The sequence below is a fragment of the Cervus canadensis genome, chromosome 3 (assembly GCF_019320065.1).
Source record: "Cervus canadensis isolate Bull #8, Minnesota chromosome 3, ASM1932006v1, whole genome shotgun sequence".
Classification (NCBI taxonomy): domain Eukaryota; kingdom Metazoa; phylum Chordata; class Mammalia; order Artiodactyla; family Cervidae; genus Cervus; species Cervus canadensis.
The window spans coordinates 69,826,762-69,833,153 of NC_057388.1; the positions used below are offsets into that span (position 1 = coordinate 69,826,762).

Consider the following 6,392-nt stretch of genomic DNA (forward strand, 5'->3'; position numbering starts at 1 on the left):
TCCTTTCCTGTACCTGGTTGTGATGTATAGTGGATACATCAAATACATGATATTTCTTTAATTAGCAGGATAGTTCATTACTGAAATTGCACTAATTTTGTTAAACATGCAATAGACATGCAGGAACATTTGATCATAAAAAGCTTACTCGGCAGTAGGTTGTACACATCTTCTACTAAAGTCTAACTTTGCATGCTGGCTTCCAAACTTCAAGAGAAAGAGACTGATTGATTAACTTAAAGCATTTTTGCTTAAGTCTGTCTTATTACAACTGCATGATCTCAAATGTATTTTTTGATAAGGCAGCTAATGTTTCACAGGCATACCAAATCATGGAATGTCTGTCACAAAAAAAGACAGTGACATAAATTCCAGACATTTCTATCATGAGTCATTAGAATCATTACACAACTCTCAGAGAACAAGCTCATCTCTCCCATCTCTAGAAGCGAGCTCCTTAGAGGTTTCTCTGAAAGGCCAAGTATGTTCCCATATTCGGGGCTGGAGGCAAGTCCCCAAAGAAATGAAACAGGCATTGTCAACACTGAATCAATGGTTACCATCTTCCAAATTGTTTTCAAAAGCTACATTTCTGCCTCTCAGTGAGCAGAGTATGAATTAAGAAGTATTAAGGATATAAATCCAGAGAAGGCAATGGCAACCCACTCCAGTACTCTTGCCTGGAAAATCCCATGGACGGAGGAGCCTGGTAGGCTGCAGTCCATGGGGTCGCGAAGAGTCGGACATGGCTGAGTGACTTCACTTTCACTTTTCACTTTTATGCATTGGAGAAGGAAATGGCAACCCACTCCAGTGTTCTTGCCTGGAGAATCCCAGGGATAGGGTCACACAGAGTAGGACACGACTGAAGTGACTTAGCAGCAGTAGCAAGGATATAAATCAGGAAAAAACCAACAAAAGTAAATCATTTAAGATCTAAAGAAGCAAAGCATTTAGAGGATTTTATTCTTTTCTATTTAAGTGACTCTAAAGTCTCAAGACTAGCTGAGATCAACTATCATTTCATTATCTATTATGAATTCTTTTAAAAACACACTGACCTTATCTAGTAGTTTGTATACATGTGCTTTTATATAATACCAAAAATCTTGCCTATTTTTATCATTTTAAGAAATTAAATTCCCTTAAATTACCTAAATGTAACTTTATACAATTGAGGAAATAAGAAAATGTGTTATCCATAACAAATTCTCCATTTGAAAATTTAATACTACCTTGGGGTATTGAGAATATTCTGATTTCACAGGAACATGACATTACAAATTAAAATATTCCAAGCTCTGATTTAAGAGTATTTGAAAAACTACTCAGTGTATATTAGGAGATAAAATGAAGACATAGCAGAAATGTCAACTCTAGACTCTGATGCTACCACCATCAGTAATTACACAAATTCTCCAGTGTTCCCAGGTAACATCCAGATTGAAAGAAATACAGAGAATGACAAACCATACTTTACTGATTTGTTATCACTTTACAGAGTATGTTAAATATTTCAGTGAGGAGTGTGTTCCCATCTGGCAATTACCTTATTTCCTTTCAAGGGTAAAATGAAAAATTCACTACAAGCTAATATTATAAGAGCTATTAACAGGGCAAAGGTTTCCATGAGCATAAGATTCTAAATGATCAAAGGCAAGGGTTATGGTCGTTCAGTGCAAACTTCAATAAAATAGAAAATAAGATATGGAAGTTGGTTAGAGAATCTCTTTTTTGCTATTTAAATTTGCTACTTTATTTTGAAAGATTTCAAACTTACAAGCTCAAAGACAACATGATGAATTCCTATATATTATACTTTTGACCAACTGTTAGCATCACACCACAATTCCTGTCTCACTCCACTCTCCTCCCTCCTATACACACATGTGCGCACACACACACCTAGACAGGGATATACACACACACATACACATATAAACCTACAGACACAGATGTACATGAACAGAGAGAGAGAAAGTAAGATTTCTCAATTTCTCCAAACTATTTTAAAGTAGGTTTTAGGCATCATGACATTGTTCTCTCAAAACACTTTAGCATAAATTCAAGAACAATGACATTCTCCTGTGCAATCATAATACCATTATCATACCTAAGAAAATCAACATGAATATAATAACATCTAAGGAAAAACTATATGAAAAATTTCCCTTGTCTCAAAATATACTTTATCTTTTCCAATCTGGGACGCAATCAACATTTACACTTTGGATTGGGTTATTGAGTCACCTTTGACTTCTTGAATCTAGAGCAATTACCCTTCCTCTCTTTTTTCTTGATGCCACTGAATCCTTTTAAGAATTCAGGCCAATTATCCTGCAGAGGAGTTCACATTATTGATTCATCTTGTATCAAGATTCAGGTTAAAAGTTTTCCAGGCAGAACACCTTATGGTGACCCCTTAACAGATCAGACCCCTATCAAGCTGTCCCACCACAGGCAATGGAGAGCTTGATTACTTACCGTTTCTATCATAAAGACAAATTTACCCTTTGTGATCAAGGAGTAATTTGTGGGGAGAGTGAATTGATTACCTACGTTTGAAACAAATTGAGAGTTACAAACAATAGTGACCTAATTTTGTCATCTGTATTTTTATATTAGCTGACATTCTCCTGTAAGAAAAGTTTTCCAACTTCTCTCTTTTCTCAGATTATATATCCTGTTTTATTTTGTCTTCAGTAACTTTATGGACCCATGTTTCTTTTTTATGTACTCAATATGTTATAATCCATAATCATTATTATTCTTGAAACTGCTCAATATTGCCAAATTTGGGCTTCCCTTGTGGCTCAGCTGGTAAAGAATCTGCTTGTAATGCTGGAGACCTGGGTTCTATTCCTGGGTTGGGAAGATCCCCTGGAGAAGGGAAAGGCTACCCACTCCAGTATTCTGTCCTGGAGAATTCCATGGACAGTCCATGGGGCCACAAAGAGTCAGACACAACTGAGGGAATTTCACTTCACTTCACAAGCTACTTTAAGTTGAATTCTATATCATTACAACTTGTATTTCTTTTGCCAAGATAGTAAATCCTTTCTCTTTCCAAGGAGTCCAAATTTCTTTTAGTAGTGAATAGTATTTAAAAAAATCAAGATGTAGACTATGGCGGTTGGAGAGACGACGGCAGTGATCACACGTCTTCTGTTGAAAAGAAATGGATCCTCGTTTCAGGCTACCATCAGAAAAACTAAGTTTGCTGTGTAGTGAGGATCAGCTCTGATCCTGATTGCAGAACATCCCTCATTACAGAATCTTGGGTTGTGTCTCTCACCTCATCTCCATGACCATCCCAGAAGATCTATAAGATTCCATCTGGGAAAACACTAGGAGTTCTTGGCAGGGAAAGAAGAGGATTGCTGGTTGGAATAAAAACAAGGTTGAATGAGTTCCAGAAAGCAGGGTTCTCAAACTCGTGGACACCAATCCGCCGAAGAAGACAATTTCAAAAAATCAACTAGAAGCAACATGCAAAGAAGTAAAATGAGAGGGACATCTGGAAAGAAGAGAGCTGGTCCCCAGCAGAAGAATCTGGAAGCAGCACTCCCAGGCAGATTGGGGGGGGGGGTCGCTCTGCTGAGAGCCCTCCATCAGGATCGGTGAGGAAGACCAGAAAGAACAAACGGAAGACCCCTGGGAACGGAGATGGTGGCAGCACCAGCGAAGCACCCCAGCCACCTCGGAAGAAAAGGGCCCGGGCAGACCCCACAGTTGAAAGTGAGGATGCTTTTAAGAATAGAATGGAAGTTAAGGTGAAGATTCCAGAAGAATTAAAACCATGGCTTGTTGAGGACTGGGACTTAGTCACCAGGCAGAAGCAACTTTTCCAACTCCCAGCCAAGAAAAACGTGGATACTATTTTGGAAGAATACGCCAACTGCAAAAGATCACAAGGCAATGTTGACAACAAGGAGTATGCAGTTAATGAGGTGGTGGGAGGGATAAAAAGTATTTCAACGTGATGTTGGGCACCCAGCTGCTCTACAAATTTGAGAGGCCCCAGTTTGCTGAAATTCTCTTGGCTCACCCTGATGTGCCAATGTCCCAGGTTTATGGGGCACCACACCTCCTGAGATTATTTCTAAGAATTGGGGCAATATTGGCATACACACCCCTTGATGAGAAGAGCCTTGCATTATTGTTGGGCTATTTGCATGATTTCCTGAAATACCTGGCAAAAAATGCTGCGTCTCTGTTCACTGCCAGCAATTATAAAGTGGCTTCTGCTGAGTACCACCGCAAAGCCCTGTGAGGGTCTACTGACCACTCACTGTTACATCTGGTATCTGTAAACGCTCTTTTTGTTCTTAGTCTTTTTCTTGTATAATTGATACTCTTTAAAATCGTTAATGTATAACAGGGCTTATGTTTCAGTTTGTTTTCTGTTTTCTCCTAAACAGAAAATGAAAGGAGTGTAAGCTCCTTTTCTCATTTCAAAGTTGCTGCCAGTGTATGCAGTGATTAGACAAAGAAGAAGCATTCAGTAGAACATTTTATTGCCTAGTTGACAACATTGCTTGAATGCTTGTGGTTCTATCCCTTTGACACTACACAATTTTCTAATATGTGTTAATGCTACGTGAAAAATGCCCTGATTCCTAGTGCCAAAGGTTCAACTTAATGTATATACCCGAAAAACCCATGCATTTGTGCTTTTTTTTATGGTGCTTGAAGTAAAACAGCCCATCCTCTGCGAGTCCATCTGTGTTGTTCCTTAGGCATTCATTCTATCTTTGCTCAAGCTGTTGAAGGATGGTGGTTTGTTTCATGGTTTTTGTATTTGAGTCTAATGCACGTTCTAACATGATAGAGCCAATGCATTATTGTGTAGCCATGGTTTTCCGGAGAGGTTGCTATTTTAGGAATCGTATTTCAGATCTTAAATAAAATTTGTTTCTAAATTTCAAAGCAAAAAAAAAAAAATCAAGATGTATCATTAGACTGTCTAGTTGCTCAGTTTTCAGGAACACTATTATGCTTGTCTCAAATATAATATGAAAGTTTTCTTTTTTCTATTTACTGAAATAATGTAATAGAGTTGCATCTATTTTTTTATGATTTCTTGAATTCACCCATGAAAACATTTGAGTATAAAACTTTTCGTGGGATAGATTTGTTGTTGTTCAGTTGCTCAGTAGTGTTTTAACACTCTTTGGACTGCAGCATGCCAGGCTTCCCTGTCCTTCACTATCTCCCAGAGTTTGCTCAAACTCATGTCCATTGAGTCAGTGATGCCGTCCAACCATCTCATCTTCAGTCATCCCTTTCTCGTCCTGCCCTTGTCTTTCTCAGCATCAGGTTATTTTCGAATGAGTTGGCTTTTTGCATCAGGAAGCCAAAATATTGGTGCTTCAGCATCTGTCTTTCCAATGAATATTCAGGGTTGATTTCCTCTAAGATTGGCTGGTTTGATCTCCTTGCAGTCCAAGGGACTCTCGAGTCTTATCCAGAACCACAGTTCTAAAGCATCAATGCTTTGGCGCTCAGCCTTCATTATGGTCCAGCTCTCATATCTGTACATGACTACTGGAAAAACCATAGCTTTCACTACATAGACCTCTGTTGGCAAAGTGTTGTTTCTGCTTTTCAATATGCTGTCTAGGTTTGTCATAGCTTTTCTTCTCAGGAGTAAGCATCTTTTAATTTCATGGCTGCAGTCACTGTCTGCAGTGATTTTGGAGCCCAAGAAAAGTCTGTCACCATTTCCATATTTTCTCCATCTATTTGTCATGAAGTGATGGCACCAGATGCCACAATCTTAGTTTTTTGAATGTTGAGTTTTAAGCCAGCTTTTTCACTCTCCTCTTTCACCTTCAAGAGGCTCTTTAGTTCCTTTTGGTTTTCTGCCATTTAGGGTGGTGTCATTTGCATTTCTGAGGTTATTGCCATTTCTCCCAAAAATCTTGATTTCAACTTTAGCTTTACCCAAACTGGCATTTCACATGATGTACTCTACATTATAAGTTAAATAAGCAGGATGTTAATATACAGCCTTGATATAGTCCTTTCCCAATTTTGAACCAGTCCAGTTCCATGTCCAGTCCTAAATATGATAGTTTATTATTTTCTTTATTCCATAGAAATTTGCTTTGTTTAAACTTGCAATCTCAATTGAAGTCAATTTTGGAGATTATATTTTCCTAATAAATGGTACTATTTATATAAAATCTCAAATATATTTTGAAAGCGGTGTTTGAAATTTCCTCTTTCCAGAGATGTTTCCTCTCATACTTTGATTTTGTATATTTAGATTACCTCCTTACCCTCCCCCAATTTTTATTAGACTAGTTCAGGTTTTGTCTATATTATGGACTTTATCTTGAAAAATCAGTATTTTATTGTTCCAATGTTTCTGTTTTTTATCTCATTGT

General features: G+C 37.9%; 1 pseudogene across 1 annotated transcript; it reads left to right on the forward strand.

The window, feature by feature from the left end:
* The first annotated feature begins 3,129 nt into the window (after positions 1-3,129).
* On the forward strand, positions 3,130-4,424 carry LOC122438497 (annotated as a pseudogene). The gene has a single exon (XR_006268573.1). The product of XR_006268573.1 is annotated as a mortality factor 4-like protein 2 (transcript).
* The last annotated feature ends 1,968 nt before the right edge of the window (positions 4,425-6,392 follow it).